The sequence below is a fragment of the Bos grunniens genome, chromosome X (genome assembly GCF_055505025.1).
Source record: "Bos grunniens cultivar Pamir isolate PY7600 chromosome X, Bosgru_T2T1.0, whole genome shotgun sequence".
NCBI lineage: Eukaryota > Metazoa > Chordata > Mammalia > Artiodactyla > Bovidae > Bos > Bos grunniens.
This window is the reverse complement of record NC_141194.1, coordinates 47,478,590-47,497,530: the sequence shown is the minus strand read 5'-3', so window position 1 is coordinate 47,497,530 and position 18,941 is coordinate 47,478,590. Positions and strand designations below refer to the sequence as shown.

Below are 18,941 nucleotides of genomic sequence, written 5' to 3'. Positions count from 1 at the left end.
CAAGCTCTATACAGTCAGCACAAACAAGACTGGGAGCTGACTGTGGTTCAGATCATGAACTCCTTATGGTCAAATTCAGACTGAAATTGAAGAAAGCGGAGAAAACCTCTAGATCATTCAGGTATGACCTAAATCAAATCCCTTATGACTATACAGTGGAAGTGAGAAATAGATTTAAGGGATTAGATCTGATAGACAGAGTGCATGATGAATTATGGATGGAGGTTCGTGACATTGTACAGGAGACAGGGATTAAGACCATCCTTAAGAAAAAGAAATGCAAGAAAGCAAAATGGCTATCTGAGCTGGCCTTACAAATAGCTGTGAAAAGAAGGGAAGTGAAAAGCAAAGGAGGAAAAGAAAGATATACCCATTTGAATGTAGAGATCCAAAGAATAGCAAGGAGAGATAAGAAAACCTTCCTCAGCGATCAATGCAAAGAAATAGAGGACAACAACAGAATGGGAAAGACTAGAGATCTCTTCAAGAAAATTAGAGATACCAAGGGAAAATTTCATGCAAAGATGGGCTTGATAAAGAAGGCATTTATAGGATATATTAAATACTAGTTCTATACCTCATGAAGTCAAAGGCAGCTACTACAATTCTAAAGAAAATATTTCTTCATTCAGAGGCTGCCCAGAGTTTGAACTACATGATAGTTTCTACATCTTTCCTGATTTGGAGTAGTTTCCCAAAATAAGTCATATTATTGGAAAACAAAGTTTATGCTTATGCAAAACAGGCTCTGGCATTTTATCAATACATTTGTGTACAGCAAGAATCCTTGCTCTGTACCCTTGGTGACCACAGAGAAATCAAGAGGCCATGATTACTGGTGTTGAGAGGAAGAAGCATACTTAAAACTGACATAATCTGGAGGCAAGCAGAAACAGAGATGGACTTTGTTGTGGTTTTCAGCCACCATTTGTTCCAGAAACACATTTCGCTTAAATAAGGGAAGTTTGGTCCAGTTTTGTAATGTTAATAGCTGCCAGTCTCTCAAACATTTTTTTTTTTTTTTGATAAATATCTTTTCCTGGCTAACAACGAGTTAAGAAGCTGGCCTCCAATTCTGATCAAATTTCTCACCATTAGTCAAAAACAAAACAAACAAACAAAAACCCTCCCCCAAACAAACAACAAACAAACCCCCCCCACACCAGCCAATAGAAGTTAGCAATTGCACAATTAAAGTTGAATGCAAATTATGCTATTTACGGGCTTCCCTGGTGGCTCAGCGGTTAAAGCATCTGCCTGGAATGTGGGAGACCCGGGTTCGGTCCCTGGGTCGGGAAGATCCCCTGGAGAAGGAAATGGCAAGCCACTCCAGTACTCTTGCCTGGAGAATCCCATGGGCGGAGGAGCCTGGTAGGCTACAGTCCATGGGGTCGCAAAGAGTCGGACATGACTGAGAGACTTCACTGTCTTTCTTTCTTTATGCTATTTACAGACTGGTATACCCATCACTGAAATCATTCTGAGATTGTGATACACTTCTGTTGAAACATTTCATCTATTTTATACCAATTTTCATTAAAGGAAAACTGATATGTAATTTTCTTCTTTATAGATATGAAAAGGAAGCAAGAAGGCAAAGATGAGAGAAACAGATGCTACCCGAATAGCAACGGTGCCATTTGCTTGTTTGGTCTTTGTACCAGCAACTCCCACACCATGGGGATAATCCAGTTCCCTCCAGATTACACGGTTTTCCTTGCAGTCAAGACTCACACAATGGACCCCACTCCTTCTCATGCCACTGCAATAACACAGACTGCTATTGTCAAGGGGGCTTTCAAAGCCTATATAAATATACTTCATTAGGAGATCCATACCTTTATCATCCAAGGATTGGACTGTATTTTCAATATCATTAGCTTTAAATGAGAGGAACACCTTCAAGACAATGTTCCCTGCTGGATCCTTCCCTGTCTGACTCTTGGTGTTGATGTGTGTGTGTCTGTGTGTGTGTGTGTTGGGGGCGGGGTGGGTTTCAGAGGTGCTTGTGGGGCCGCTGTCATTTTTCTTTGCTGCAGGAAGGAATCCACCTCGTCCTGATTGGTCTTGGCCTGCCCATTACCCCTGTCTTCCTCATGTGGGAACTTCTTCTCATCGTACTCATCCTAGTCCACCTTCTGGAAATAGGCTAAGGACATTGTTCTTTGACGTCCCCCATCCGTACCGATAGTGAAAGCCTCCTCTAGATTCTGCCTCTACCTTAGCAAGCCCAGCCCAGCTGGAATCCACAGATTTGTGTCTCCCTGTTTGTAGACTTTTTGATGATGTCCATTCTGTCAGGCATGAGATGATTCTTTACTGTGGTTTTGATTTGCATTTCTCTACTAATGAGTGATATTGAGCATCTTTCCATGTGTTTATTAGCCGTCTGTATCTCTTCTTTGGAGAAAAGTCTGTTTAGGTCTTTTGACCATTTTTTGATTGTGTTTTTTTTTTTTTTTTCCTAGTATTAAACTTCGTGAGCTGCTGTATATTTTGGAGATTAATCCTTTGTCAGCTGTTTCATTTGCTAATATTTTCTCCCATTCTGAGGGTTGTCTTTTCACCTTGCTTAGAGTTTCCCTCTTTGTGCTAAAGCTTTTAAGTTTAATTAGATCCCATTTGTTTATTTTTGTTTTTATTTCCATTACTCTGGGAGGTGGGTCATAGAGGATCTTGCTGTGATTTATGTCAGAGAGTGTTCTGCCTATGTTTTCTTCTAATAGTTTTATAGTTTCTGGTCTTACATTTAAGTCTTTAATCCATTTTGAGTTTATTTTTGTGGATGGTGTTAGAAAGTGTTCTAGTTTCATTCTTTTACATGTAGCTGACCAGTTTTCCCAGCACCACTTGTTGAAGGGACTGTCCTTTCTCCATTATATATTTTTGCCTCCTTTGTCAAAGATAAGGTGTCCATAAGTGTGTGGATTTATCTCTGGACTTTCTATTTTGTTCGATTGATCTATATTTCTGCCTTTGTGCCAGTACCATACTGCCTTGGTAATAATTGTAGTTTTGTAGTGTAGTCTGAAGTCAGGCAGGTTGATTCCTCCAGTTCCATTCTTCTTTCTCAAGATTGCTTTGGCTATTCGGGGTCTTCTGTGTGCTGGGCAACTTTAACAGAATTATAAATCCTGGGTGTGAGGGGGAGCCATGGGACAGTTGTGAGCAGAGCAGCAATATGAACTAACTTTTGTTTTAAAATTATCATTCTGGATCCTGGGCTGAGAACTGATTGTAAAGGCTGACTATAAGAACCAACTATAAGTACGACCAAGAAGGAGGCTATTTTAGTCTTATGGGAAAAAATTAATGGTAGCTTAGACAAGAGAAATGGAGATGAAGGCAAGTGGTCAAGTTCAGAATATATTTTGGAAAAAGACCCAACAGATCTTTATAATAGATTGGATATGATAGGTGAAGGAGATGGAAAAGTCGAAGATGATCCCCAGGTTTTAGATTTGCATGATTTGCAAAAAGTTGTGTTCATGATGGAGCCATAGTCTGAGCTAGAGACCACTGGGTAAGCATAGGTTTTGGGGAGAGACATTCACGCTGGGGGAACCCAGAGACGACTCCCCCACAGGGGAAAATGTTCAGTTTCTTGTTTCTTTATTTTTTCTTGCCTATCTGCAATAAGCTTCAAAACAAGTTCATACATTCTACATCAAATTCCACTATCAGAGAATCTCTCCCTCATGTTGATGCATAGTATTTTCTGGCCTTTGTTAATAGTAAAAATTATACCTGGGAAATCACATCTACTCCTCTGACTTCAATTACCATTATTATTCTGAATACTTTCAATGTTCTATCTATAGCTGTGCACACTTCTCTGAGCTCCAGACCCACATGGCCAACCATCTACTGGATATCTTCCCCTGGACATCTTACATGCATCACAACCCTGCTATGAACCAAACCGAAGTCTTCATATTGCACCCTGTACATCTGTTCCTCTGCCCCATATGTCCTACTGGATACCCAGAGTTCCCTGACCAAAACAAAACAAAACAAAACATGTAAGTCATCTTTGATTGAGATGAGTCCTCAGATCTCACCCAACACTGAGTCCCACAGAAACTATCATCTTCTGCACAATATGGAGTGGTGACTAAGATCAGGTTCTAACACTGGCTTTTCTTGGCTTCTATCCTGGCTCTGTAACTTACTAGTCACTTAAATTTTCTGTTCCTCAGTGCCTTCACCTGAAAAATGGCGATGATAATAGTACTTATATCTACTTTATAAGGTTGTGAATTAATCCACATAGAGCACTTAGAACAGTTCCGTCTCACATAGGGAGCATTTCATGCCTGTTGGCTATCTATGATAATGGCTGTTACAATGATTTCTCAAATATCCCTCCTGACTATGACTGCCATAGTATAGACCTCCTTCTTGCCTGAATCACAAAATCCTCCTAACTTTGCTGAATTTGAACTTAATATACATGCCATGACCCAAGTTTATTAAGTATGATTCCTATCCTTCTGGAGTCTGGAGAAGCAGGATAGCCTATATGTTCTCTGTCTAAGATGATAGCCACTAGTTTCAGGTGGCTATTAAACTTTAACTTTATTTAATAAATATTAAAATAAATATATTTTAATATAACATCTAAAATTAAATTCCTTCTGCTCAACGTTATGTGGCAGCCTGGATAGGAGGGGGGTTTGGGGGAGAATGGATACATGTATATGCATGGCTGAGTCCCTTTGCCATTCACTCAAAGCTATTAAAACATTGTTAAATGGCTATGTGTGTTAGATGCTCAAATGTATCTGACTCTTTATGACTCCATGGACTGTAGCCCGCTAGGTTCCTCTGTCCATGGAATTCTCCAGGCAAGAATATTTCAGTGAGTTTCCATTCCATTCTCCAGGGGGTCTTCCTGGCCCAGGGGTCGAACCTAGGTCTCCCACATTGCAGGCAGATTCTTTACCTCCTGAGCCACCAGGTAAACCTGCTATACACCAATACAAAATAAAATAAAAATTAAAACATTAAATTCCTTAGTAAGAGTAACCACATTTTAAGTGCTCATCAACTTGAAGTCAGGTAATAGGCTACTATTTACATCCCAGACCTGTCATTTCTAGCACTGTAAACTTGGGCAAATTATACAACCTATCAGAGCCTATCTTTTCATCTATTAAATGGGTCTAATAATATTAGTACCTACCTTAAAGGGTTGTTGTAAAGATAAAATGAGTTGATACTTATAAAGTGTTCATAATAATGCTTGATAAAATTATTATTGTAATTTAGCAGTAGTGATACTACACAAACACACACACATTAATACACACATCATCTCAGAGTAAAGAAGTATTACAGTTGATGAATCTTAAGGGCTAAGTGTTTATTCTATCAGTTGGTTCTATATAAGTTCAGCATGGTGCACTGGAACCATTGTTAAGCTAGGATTCTGGAGAATCCAAGTTTTAGTTCTAGTAGTGGTTTTAGCCATGATTATAGAATTTGTTTTCTATATAACCTTGGGCACATTGTTTCCCCCTCACTGGCCTCAGTGGAGTGATTGGACAACTGTAGGTGATATCTCTGCTCTACAAGTTGAAGCAAGCTTAAAGAGAAAGGATCCTGTTTCAGATGGCATAAAGAAGCTAAGATAGATGAAAAGAAAAGTTGGTACATCTGTCCATCAGCAGATGAATGGATAAGGAACTTGTGATACATATGTGCAATGGAATATTACTCAGCTATTAAAAAGAACACATTTGAGTCAGTTCTAATGAGGTGAATGAAACTGGAACATATTACACAGAGTGAAGTAAGTCAGAAAGAGAAACACCAATACAGTATATTAACACATATTCATGGAATTTAGACAGTAACAATGATCCTATATGCAAAGCAGCAAAAGAGACATAGACATAAAAAAGTTTTTTGGACTCTGTGGGAGAAGGCGAGGGTGGGATGATTTGAGAGAATAGCACTGAAACATGGATATTACCATATGTAAAATAGATGACCAGTGCAAGTTCAGTGCATGAAGCTGGACACTCAAAGCCAGTGCTCTGGGACAACCCAGAAGGATGGGGTAGGGAGGGAGGTGGAAGAGGGGTTCAGGATAGGGGGCACATGTGCACTGGTGGCTGATTCGTGTCAATGTATGGCAAAAATCATCACAATATTATACACTAATTATCCTCCAATTAAAATAAACTTTAAAAACTTGGTATATCTGAGAGATAGTAATTAAAATCACCATTTATCAAGTGTTAACTCTGCACTGGACACCATATATGCCATACATTATTTCATTTAATTCTCAGAACATCCCTGTGCATTAGTTTTTATCCTCATTCAGCTAATGAAGAAACTGAGGCTAGAGAAGCAAGGGTTTGGAAAAGCAAAGCCACTGTTCACTTTCAAATAGCAGTGGTGAATGATAAGGTAGACATTCAAACTCAGGTCTGCCTGCACCAAGACAACTTTCTGAACCACTCTGTCATCCTGCCTAGGAGCTTGAAGAAAATGAGGGGGGCTAGAGAGGTGGGACAGAGTCACTTCAGTATAAGGCATGGGAGGGGAAAAGAAGGGAAATAGAGACCAGTTAAAAGAACGTTGCATTAGTATACTGTATTGGTGTTTTTCCTTCTGGCTTACTTCACTCTGTATAATAGGCTCCAGTTTCATCCACCTCATGAGAACTGATTCAAATGTATTCTTTTTAATGGCTGAGTAATACTCCATTGTGTATATGTACCATAGCTTTCTTATCTATTCATCTGCTGATGGACATCTAGGTTGCTTCCATGTCCTGGCTATTATAAACAGTGCTGCGATGAACATTGGGGTACACGTGTCTCTTTCCCTTCTGGTTTCCTCAGTGTGTATGCCCAGCAGTGGGATTGCTGGATCATAAGGCAGTTCTATTTCCAGGTTTTTAAGGAATCTCCACACTGTTCTCCATAGTGGCTGTACTAGTTTGCATTCCCACCAACAGTGTAAGAGGATTCCCTTTTCTCCACACCCTCTCCAGCATTTATTATTTGTAGACTTTTGGATCACAGCCATTCTGACTGGTGTGAAATGGTACCTCATAGTGGTTTTGATTTGCATTTCTCTGATAATGAGTGATGTTGAGCATCTTTTCATGTGTTTGTTAGCCCTCTGTATGTCTTCTTTGGAGAAATGTCTATTTAGTTCTTTGGCCCATTTTTTGATTGGGTCATTTATTTTTCTGGAGTTGAGCTGTAGGAGTTGCTTGTATATTTTTGAGATTAGTTGTTTGTCAGTTGCTTCATTTGCTATTATTTTCTCCCATTCTGAAGGCTGTCTTTTCACTTTGCTAATAGTTTCCTTTGATGTACAGAAGCTTTTAAGGTTAATTAGGTCCCATTTGTTTATTTTTGCTTTTATTTCCAATATTCTGGGAGGTGGGTCATAGAGGATCCTGCTGTTACTAACACATATATATGGAATTTAGAAAGATGGTAACAATAACCCTGTGTACGAGACAGCAAAAGAGACACTGATGTATAGAACAGTCTTATGGACTCTATGGGAGAGGGAGAGGGTGGGAAGATTTGGGAGAATGGCATTGAAACATGTAAAATATCATGTATGAAACGAGATGCCAGTCCAGGTTCGATGCATGATACTGGATGCTTGGGGCTAGAGCACTGGGACGACCCAGAGGGATGGTATGGGGAGGGAGGAGGGAGGAGGGTTCAGGATGGGGAACACATGTATACCTGTGGCGGATTCATTTTGATATTTGGCAAAACTAATACAATTATGTAAAGTTTAAAAATAAAATAAAATTAAAAAAAAAAAGAATGTTGCATTACTGATTGACTCTTCTTTATTTCTTCTGTGTGTGTGTTAGTCACTCAGTCATGTTGGACTCTTTGCAACCTCATGGACTGTATAGACTTTAGCCTGCCAGGCTTCTCTGTCCATGGAATTCTCCAGGCAAGAATACTGGAGTGAGCTGCCATTTCCTTCTTCAGGGGATCTTCCTGACCCAGGGATCAAACCCAGGTCTCCTGCATTCTAGGCAGATTCTTTACTGTCTGAACAACCAGGGAATTTCTTCTATGTCCTTGTTAAACATTTCTTGAATTTTCTCAATCCTTGTCTCTAGTCTATTTATCTGTGATTCCATTTTGTTTTCAAGATTTTGGATCATTTTTACTATCATTATTCTAAATTCTTTTTCAGGTAGACTCCCTATCTCCTCTGGAGAGAGTGCGGAGAAAAGGGAACCCTCTTACACTGTTGGTGGGAATGCAAACTAGTACAGCCACTATGGAGAACAATGTGGAGATTCCTTAAAAAACTGGAAATAGAACTGCCATAGGACCCAGCAATCCCACTGCTGGGCATACACCCCAAGGAAACCAGAATTGTAAGAGACACATGTATCCTAATGTTCATTGCAGCACTGTTTGCAATAGCTAGGACATGAAAGCAACCTAGATATCCATCAGCAGACAAATGGATAATGAAGTTGTGGTACATATACACAATGGAATATTACTCAGTTATTAAAAAAAAGAGTACATTAGAGTCAGTTTTGATGAGGTGGATGAAACTGGAGTGAAGTAAGTGAAGTATGTCCATTCCATATACAGAGTGAAGTAAGCCAGAAAGAGAGACACCAATACAGTATATTAATGCATATATATGGAATTTAAAAAGACATTAATGATGACCCTATACACAAGACAGCAAAAGAGACACAGATATAAAGAACAGACTTTTGGACTCTGTGGGAGAAGGCAAGGGTGGGATGATTTGAGAGAATAGCATTGAAACATGTATATTACCATATGTAAAATAGATGACCAATGCAAGATCGATGTATGAAGCAGGGCACTCAAAGCCAGTGCTCTGGGACAACCAGAGGGATGGGGTGGGGATGGAAGTGGGAGGTTGGTTCAGAATGGGGGGACACATGTACACCTGTGGCTGATTCATGTCGATGTATGGCAAAACCACCACAATATTGTAAAGTAATTACCCTCCAATTATCTAATTAAAATAAATAAATTGATTAAAAAATACTGCTGCATGAAAGTGGGAAGTGATAGGGGCCCTGAACTGGTGGAAAAACCTGAGAGGTGAAAGAACAAAATAGATGGAGGAAATCCCACTGCCACTATATCACTCTATCATCAGTTGTTGAGGGTAAGAACTGTCTTTTCCATTTTTGTATCCCATGTAGACACACACACAGCACAGCACTTAGCACACAAATTCACTGTTTATTAAATGGATTCAATTCAGTTGAATTCATAAGACTTGGTGATTGATTTGATCTAAGAAGAAGACCAAGATGGCTTCCAGGCTTATAACTTAAGTCCTAGGAAGAATTCTGAAGTTGTTCTCTGTGGAGTTGCATAGCACTAAGAGCATATATTCTAACTACCTTGCTTCCCCTCCTAAGGTCTGTGCTTGGCAGGGCCCCAGCTAGAGTAATTCTTGCCTTCTCTCCCAATCACCTAGCCCTCTGGGCTGGGAAGGAGGCTGTTTCTTCTGAGGTCCTCCCTTCCGCTTTTCCTGGCCTGGTCAGTGAGTCCTTCTTCATAGTATTTGAATCAGAGGAAACAGATAGACTGAGGAAGTGAAGAAAAAACAGGCTGCCTGGGCTCTACAAGCCAATGTAAACACTCAGTGGTTTCCTGTTGTTGCAGCCCAAAGCGTCCCATGACATCATTCCTGTCCTTTCCAGAACACACTGGCTTGGCGCAGTCTTCCAATCTGCCCAGGGCTGAGTGGTAGTTGCACCCCCCTTCCCCACCAGGATTATATCCTCCGGAACTGTATAACTTCTCTGGGCCAATCATTCCCCACCTGCTCAGCCAGTCATTTAGGTCTTTCTAGCCCTATAAGGTTTTCGAGGCTACAGAGGCCCAGTGGCTTTTGGGTCAGAGTAAGATTTCCTAAACTGGAAAAGTTATTTTACTTCTTTTAATGGAGACTTGGAGTCAGGAGAAGGGGGAAGGGTGTAACACACAGACTGTGATACAGGCCCTAACTGCTTCCTCCCTTCTCTACTTCAGCAAAGAGCATACAAGTTTCTGTTCTCAGTGTTGGTCACAAATTCCTAGGAACAGAATTGTAAAGGCCCATTTAAGACCTCATAGTCTAATCTTTCCATGGTAAAGATGAGAGCACTAAGGCCCAGAGAGGGAAAAGGAACCGGTCCCAGTTACATCATTGGTCAGTGCAGCATAAGCCATTCACTCCAGAGGTCTGAACCTGAGCTATCTCAATCATGAGCAGCATAATACGGTTACAAGAGCTCGTAACAGGAAATTCAGAAACCAGGGTTCAAGTTCTCATTCCTTATGAGAGCTTACATAAATTTCTTTTTTTTTTTTCTTTGAGCCTTGACTTATTTCAATTCAAGGCAACGCAAACCTATTGACAGCTTACTCGGCATGGTGGAACTGATGACTCCTGGGGATGAGAACAAAGCATGATGAGAACACTCCCCATTTCACAGGTTGAAATGAAAAGAAAATGAAGTGGATGATCTAAACTCTAAATGACCTAAAGCCTGTGGACTCCATGCTTCTGTCTTGAGGCAGAATCAAACCATAATCAGGGATCTGGAGTCCTTCAGGGCTGCAGCCTCCTCCTCACTTCATTCAAGGCATCAGAGTGCTCTCATTGAGCTGGAGTTCCATTTGCAAAATATCTCCCAGTTATGGTCTCATTTAGCTGGATACATTTGCACAGATAGGTGGTAAGGCCCTGAATCCTTGTCTGGAAATTAAGCCAAACACATTATGGTAATTCCTACAGGCAGCAGTAATTTGATTTCAAGTTGTAACTATGCCATGGAGCTCAGGCAATTTGAAATAGCTGTTTTAATCAATCAAGTTCATCAGAGTCTAGTTTAACAAGTAGAATACAGAAGCACATATAGGGAAAAGGATGACTATTCCTGCACCCAAAATTGCATAAGACATTGTTAAGTCATTCTGTTAGTCAACAATTTAACCACAGCATGGATTAGACAAAACACACAGAAAATATAGACTCATTTAGATGACTGGAGACACGCATCCATACACAGATTGAGGAAACTGCACAGGCATATTGGGAAACACAAAGTAACACACATACACACACTCTCAGAGTAACATACAGAAAAAAAAAAAAAAGACATGCACATATATACGTGCATGTGCAAGCTTGCACTCCAATGGGAAGCTATGAAAAAAGACACCTGTCTGGGAGTTCTGGGGGGCTACTTCCTGAATCTCTACTCATCTTTCTCCTTCCCCCCACAACAATTGTCCTAATTCAAATTCTATAAAAGTATTTTATCCAAAGAAGCCTTAGAAAGCCATCGTCTCATTACCCCACATCCATAGCCTCTTCCACTCCACTGCATCAGACTCTCATTACTCGTCTATCATTGGACAACAGCAAAGATCTTCTGTCAGGGTTCCCTGAGGCCAGTATCTTTCCACTAATACATCTTCTCAGAGATTGCTTGCCAGAAGGGAATCTTTCTATAGCTCAGCCCTTTTCTTATCTCTGCTCAAAAATCCTTCCTTTTCTCCCCACTGTCAGCACAAGCCAATCCAGGCACCTGACATTCATGGAGTGAACAAAATCTGGAGATCTTGTCTCTGTTCATGCCCTCTGCCCTTCAGAAAGCAGATGGCACCTTACCCAGCCCCTACCCATGCCTACACTAAGCTGTCCTTCCCCTTGTGTTATTCACTTGAACTAGAACCACTCTCTCTGCACTTATTAAAATTTTACTCACATTAGATTTTCTTGGGTTGTTTGAATTTTTCAGAAGGATGACTCCAATTTTGCCATTACAATTTTTTTTTAATGTTTTCATCCTTTAAGGTCCAACCATCAAGTAACCTTTTCCATGAAGTCTGCCTCCAAAATTACCCAAAAGCACTATGTAAGAGAACTTACCCCATTCAGCTTTTACAGGTATGTGTGTCTTAGTCCTCAGAGGAAAGCTGATGGGGGAAAAGGACAAAATTCCCTCATGCTTGTGGCTCCTCTGGGGCAAATGATGTGCTGGCAGTCTTCTTGTGTTGCTGCATTGCCCATAGTCCAGCAAAGACTGGCAAAGCCCAGGCCTCTGGAGTATCATTTCAGTCTCTTTTTGAATTACCTTAACTCAAAAAGACTCATGGGTTTGCTTCTTGACACTGCCACTAGCTTACTGTGTGACTATGTGCCGTGGGCTTAGTCACTCACACGTGTCTGACTCTTTACGACCCCCATGGACTGTAGCCCACAAGGCTCCTCTGTCCATGGAGATTCCCCAGGCAAGCATACTGGTGCAGGTTGCCATACCCTCCTCCAGGGGATCTTCCCAACCCAGGGATCAAACCTAGTTCTCCTGCATTGCAGGCAGATTCTTTACCAGCTGAGCTACCAAGGAAACCCAGTCTCAAGCCCTCTCCAGCCTCATTTTCTTCAAGGATTCTTCCAGTTTTGGACTCTATTATTTCAAGATGCAGGATTTTATCCAGCTACTCTCATGAAGATGTCAGGGACTAGGTATGTACTGTATCATTATCATTCTCTCTTTCTCTGCAACCTCCCCCTATCCCCATTGTTGCCTGTCTCTCTCTCCTCTGTTCCCCATTTCCCTTTCTCCTTTCTGTCCCTCTCTCTTCTCTTTTTGTCTCTTTCTCTTTGGCTTTCTCTCTCCTTCCCTTTCCCTCTCTCTCCCCTTAAATCTTTGTCTCTTTTTCTTCTCTGTCTTCCTCTCCCCCTTCTCTGTCCTTCTTTCTCCTCCCTCTTTGTTTCTCTTCCTCTCCCTTTCCACCTCTCTTTCTTCTGTCTCTCTGTTTCTGATTCTATCTCTCTATCTCTGCCACACTGCTGATCCCAGAGAGTGAATCAGGCTGAATAGCTTCTAACTCAAAACAGCTCTGATACTTCCTGAATGTCACTGGTGAGTAGAGGTAGAAATGAGATCCCTAAAAGGGCTCAGGATACTCATATCCCTCACCTCTCCCCTCAGAAAGTTCTCATAGAGCTAAGGAGGGCAGCAGGATGAAGGGTCTTACTGCAAACTCAGATGACTCCTACCCTCCAACTTTTCACCCAAACCAGAGGGCATTGCCCATGGACCACAAAGAATCCCCATCTCCTAGACGATCTGAATCAGAGGTTCTTCACACCCAAATGCTCCATATTCCCATTCCCCAGCCCTATCACTTTTAAAAATTTGTTTATTTTTTAATTAAAGGATAATTGCTTTACAGAATTTTGTTGGTTTCTACCAAACAGCAACATGAATCAGCCATAGATATACATATGTCTTCTCCCTTTAGAACCTTCCTCCCATCTCCCTCCCCATCCCACCCCTCTAGGTTGTTACAGAGCCCCTGTTGGAGTTCCCTGAGTCATACAGCAAATTCTTATTGGAAGAACACTTGAGTGGGTTGTCATGCCCTCCTCCAGGGGATCTTCCAGACCCAGGGATTGAAACTACATCTCTTATGTCTCCTGCTTTGACAGGCGGGTTCTTTACCACTAGTGCCACCTGGGAAGCCCCTATCATTTTACAGATGTGAAAATGAAGGCCCACAGACAACAGAGAAGGAATGGCCCAGCACTCCACAGTAAAGTAATGAAAGAACTGGCACTAGAATGCTGGTCTCCTGACTCCTAATCAAGCACCCTGAAAAAATTATAAAATTGATTCAACACCATCAGTTGAAAGGCATTTTCAGAGCATTTTGCTAGGAAAAGAGAAGGCTGAGGATAATGATGGGTGAACTGGAGACTTGATAGATATTCAGATTGTGAATATTCAAAGACAGGGTTCAGATTTTCTTCATCTCCAATGATAGTTCAATACAGTGTCTGATACTGATGAATAAATGAGGAAGGGAGCTGCCATCAGGGCAGTTGGGGGCTGCTTCTTTTGGGGCTCTGGGTGTTTATGTGGAAAACTCCAGAAACTTGGAAATCAAAGAACCAAAGGATTTAGTCTCAGTCTATTCTAAACATGTTCAGTCAAGAGTTCCCCCTCACCAATCGTCATAAATCAGTTTCTCTTTGTAAAAGAAGTAATGATATCTGCCTCATCTAGCTCCCTGGGGCTTGCATCAGTTACAGTAAAAGAAAAAAGATATATAAGAACCCTGACAAAAACAAGACAGCACCCTACAAATGTGATGGCTGGGTGCTATGGTGATGTCCCAGCTAGCAATTATGTTCTAAGTGGGGGCAACTGTGGGTGCCGAATGAGTCATCCTCTCACTCTCAAAGCCAGAGGCCTTGAAAGGGGAGAAATGAGGTGAGTCTTTCATTAAGGGTTTTTTTTTTTTTTCCAAGAAGAGGAGCTGGAACAAAGATGGACAGAGTCCACCCCCCTCCAACACACAAACATATTGTGCCCCAGATTCCAGCCTTCTAGGGACTAAATGTCCAGCTGAAGCAGGTATCTGCTATATAATTCAGAGATACCAAGTCCCCAAGCCACTGGGGCTTCTGAGAGACTACAAGTCAGAATCCTAGAATTTTCTCAGTCTTCATCCTACAGCCAGCCTCGGACTCTAGTTCTGATTGTAATTAATTTATTCTGTGACATTAGGAAGATTGCATTCCCTTTCTGAGCCCTTTTCATCTATAACATACAGGATAATCTAGATGCCTAACATCTTCCTAGGGTCCCAGACTAGAATTTAGAATATCTGTGTTGCAGTCCTCACTCTGTCACAACGACTGTATGACTTTAGACAAGTTCTTTCCTGGACCTCAGTTTCTGCAACTATAAAATGAGGCATTTGGATTAAAGGCTTAGTTCTGTGTTTCAAGAGTTCTGGACAGAGATTCAGAAAATCTGAGTTCTAACTCTAATTGCCAGATCGAATCATTGTCTGGTTTAAACTTGTCTCATCCCTTCACTGGAACTGAATTTCCTCTATCTATATCATAAAAGGATTCAAATATAAGTTATTTAAACACACTCTGATTTTTTTTTTTTTTTTTTCATGCCATGCAACTTTTGGGATCTTAGTTCCTCCACCAGGAATCAAACCCCTGACCTCTGTGTGCAGTGGAAACACCAAGTCTTAACCACTGAACTACCAGGGAAGTCTCATACACTCTGATTATAATAGCCTAACAGTGGTTTTAGAATTTTACAAATGCTAAAAATGAATTGAAGGGAGGAGGAGAAAACCACGCCCTGAATAATTTCTCATAAATTAGTAGTGGCTACCCTCTATAGGTCAGACTTGAAAGCACAGGCCCAACTATTTCTTGACCTGCTGAGGCTAACTGCTGCCCTCTATAGGTCAGACTTGAAAGCACAGGCCCAGCCATTTCTTGATCTGCTGAGGCTAACTGCCAAAGCAGGAGTGGGACACAAAAGAAAACCAGATGCTTCACTAACAAAAACCAGACACATAAACTAGGGTTGGCCAGCAGACTTTCTAGCCTCACCCTAATGAGAGGGATCCAGACAGAAGTGTGTGCTGGGAGATTGTACCTTTCTTGATAGCCACCAGTAGCAAGAGCCTTTCCAGCTGTACAGAGGCCATGGCCAGTGGGATCTCTGCCATGGATAAAGTGGGTAGATTTGAGAGAATGTGGCTCATGTGTTTGGGGGTAAATTGTGACTGTACAGTAAGGATGAGTAAAGTTAATTCTGTGACTGAGGAGTTTTCATACTTCTCAGTCATCAAAGAACTCTTCTTAACATATGATAGGAGCTGCTGAAATTAAAGTGTTTAGCATCCCCATCTATTTCTTTCTCTCCTCAGAGTAGAAGCATTTCATGCCTTTGAAGAAAACCCAGTATGACCTTAGTACATAAGTGAGAATCTAAATAATAAGAAGGAGAATAAATACTGGAAAAATTTTCAGTATTGGGGGGAAGGCCCTAAGGTTCAAAGAATTTATGGTCTTGGTTTTAGAGTTTTGCTACATTTGGGACAATCTGTGGACTCGTTCTTGCAGGGCATTATGTGCTGGAGGCTTAGGATAAATTCAGATATGGTTCTGTTACAGAAATAGGCAAACACTAAATCTTTTATTGCTGTCATTCTATGTTTTATTATAGAAGTACTAGGCAAGTCACAAAACCCTATACTCTTTTCCCCCTATCTTGGTTAAAAAGTCTGACCATCCAATGTAAATGCCAGAGCGAAAACAAAGACGGTGTTCTGTGAAAAAGGTGGTTGCAGCTCTAGTTCTGCTCTTGACTCATGATATAAATCAGGTCAAGTCCCACTCCCTCTCTCTGGGTCTCAGCTTCTCCATCTGAAACAGGAGGAGGTTGGACTTGATAAGCCCTAGTCTTCTCCCAGCCCTGACATATTATTTGCCTCTTTTTATGATGTTCTGTGATATTTTCTTAGCCAAATAAAATCCAGCTATTCCCTAAGATCTTCCAAAGTTCTTCATAACATCTTAGAAAGTTGTTAACGCCACCTCAATCCCTTCATCCCATTTCTACCACTGTTGCTGCCTATGACAGGATACAGTCTTCTCTACTTTTAGTTGGAAATTCTAATCATCCACTTCTGATGCTGCTGAGTTAACAAAGATTGATACTGTATTCCTCTGAAGTGACAGAACTCTCAGCTCTGCCACTACTTCTGCATGCTTTTGGGAAAATCCCCTCCCTTTGCTACATCTCATTTTTCCCATTCTTAACTTAAGGGCAGTGGACTAGAATGGTTTCTGAAAGCAGTTAACTGTTATAAATATATTTCACTTCTAGGTAGTGAGAAGATGGGGATTGTCGTTGATTCTTTTGTCATACTCTTGATCCTTTTTTTTTTAATTCTTCTTTTTAAAATTAATTTATTTATTTTAATTGAAAGCTAATTACTTTACAATATTGTAGTGGTTTTTGCCAAACATCAACATTTTAAATGGAAACCTCTCCCCCATCAACCTCACACCTATGGTAACAGTTTTCACCACCATGCCCTAAACAGGAAAGTCAGAGTTCCATTGTTATGTTGTGTGTGTGTGCTCAGTCATATCCAACTATTTGAGACCCCATGGATTGCAGCACAATAGGCTTCCCTGTCCATCACCAATTTCCAGAGCTTGCTCAAACTCATGTCCATCGAATCAGCGATTACATCCAACCATCTCATCCTCTGCCTTATCCTCTTGCCTTCAATCTTTCCCAGCATCAGGGTCTTTTCCAGTGAGTCAGTGCTTTGCATCAGGTGGCCAAAGGATTGGAGTTTTAGCTTCAGCATCAGTCCTTCCAATGAATATTCAGGACGGATTTACTTTAGGATGGATTGGTTGGATCTCCTTGCAGTCCAAGGGACTCTCTAGAGTCTTCTCCAATACCACAGTTCAAAAGCGTCAGTTCTTCGGCATTCAGTTTTCTTTGTAATCCAACTCTCACATCCATACACGACTATTGGGAAAACCATAGCTTTGACTAGACAGACCTTTGTTTGCAAAGTTATTTCTCTGCTTTTCAATATGCTGTCTATGTTGATCATAACTTTTCTTCCAAGGAGCAAGCAACTTTTAATTTCATGGCTGCAGTCACCATCTGCAGTGATTTTGGAGTCCAAAAGAATAGTCTCCCACTGTTTCTACTGTTTCCCCATCTATTTGCCTTGAAGTGATTGGACCTGAAGCCATGATCTTAGTTTTCTGAATGTTGAGTTTTAAGCCAACTTTTTCACTCTCCTCTTTCACTTTCAAGAGGCTCTTTAGTTCTTCTTTGCTTTCTGCCATAAGGGTGGTGTCTTCTGCATATCTGAGGTTATTGATATTTCTCCTGGCAATCTTGATTCCAGCTTGTGCTTCATCCAGTCCAGTATTTCTCATGATGTATTCTGCATATAAGTTAAATAAGCAGCCTTCCATTACACTAACTCAATTCCTGGACCTGTCTCCTTCCCTTCCCAGCCCTGTTCCCACCACAAACAAAAAGTTCTTCTTTCCTAGTCAAGGTGTCTGTAAGTGATAATACTTTATTGTGCAGAACACTGCAATAAAGACACAAATTTATTTTTTATCTTACCAAAGGATTTGCCCACACATCTTGTCAATTAGTTTAGTACACCACCCCTATCCCTGTCGATACGCATAATCTACTGTCAGAAAAACAGCAGATGGACCCTGGAATGGGGACTTCAAAGGATATTTTATTTAAAAGCTTTGTATAAACAGAATTATGCCCACAGTTTCTGCAACTGTGAAAATTCAGTTCAACCTCCCAGGTTAGCCTAGTTGCCTGGGGCACTTCCTTAGACACCTCTGTGGCTTCACTTGAAGTCAGACCTAAGGAAATCCCTTCTCTCCTTCCTGGAAGCCTGTACTAACAGAGGTGTGTACTTGTGGGCATCACAGGAAAAGCTAGGAGGGAAAAGCATGCAATAGTAGAAAAAGAAGGAGGGGGGAACGAGAAGGAGAAGAAGAAAAGATAAGAAGGTGGGAATACTCAATAGCAGCAAGGATTGAAGGCAGACCCATTGTCAGTACTGAAAAACCTTTGGAAGAAATAAAAAAAAACAAAAAGAATTGTAAATTAGTAAAAATCCAAAAATACGTAAAAAATCTTGAAGTGGAAATCACTTGCCTATTCTTATAAACTCCTTCATGGATCACAGTATGCCATGGTGAAGGGGTAGCATAACTCAACAAAGATATGTGCCATGCTGTGCAGGGCCACCAAAGACAGATGGGTCACAGTAAAGAGTTCTGACAAAATATGGTCCACTGGAGAAGGAAATGGCTGAACCCCACAGACAGTATCAAAAGGTAAAAAGATATGATACCACAATATGAGCTCTCCAGGTCAGAAGGTATCCAGCATGCTGCTGGGGAAGAGTGGAGGGCAATTACTAATAGCTCCAGGAAGAATGAAGCAGTTGGGGCAAAGTGGAAATAGCACACATCTGTGGATGTGTCTGATAGTGAAAGTAAAGTTCGATACTGGAAAAAAGTAATATTGCATAGGAACCTGGAATGTTAGG

The 18,941-nt window shown here is 41.0% G+C and overlaps 1 pseudogene; it reads right to left on the bottom strand.

Moving 5' to 3' along the window:
• Nucleotides 1–1,703: 1,703 nt before the first annotated feature.
• LOC147340271 (actin-related protein 2/3 complex subunit 5 pseudogene) lies at nt 1,704–2,159 on the bottom strand (annotated as a pseudogene).
• Between the last annotated feature and the right edge of the window lie 16,782 nt (nt 2,160–18,941).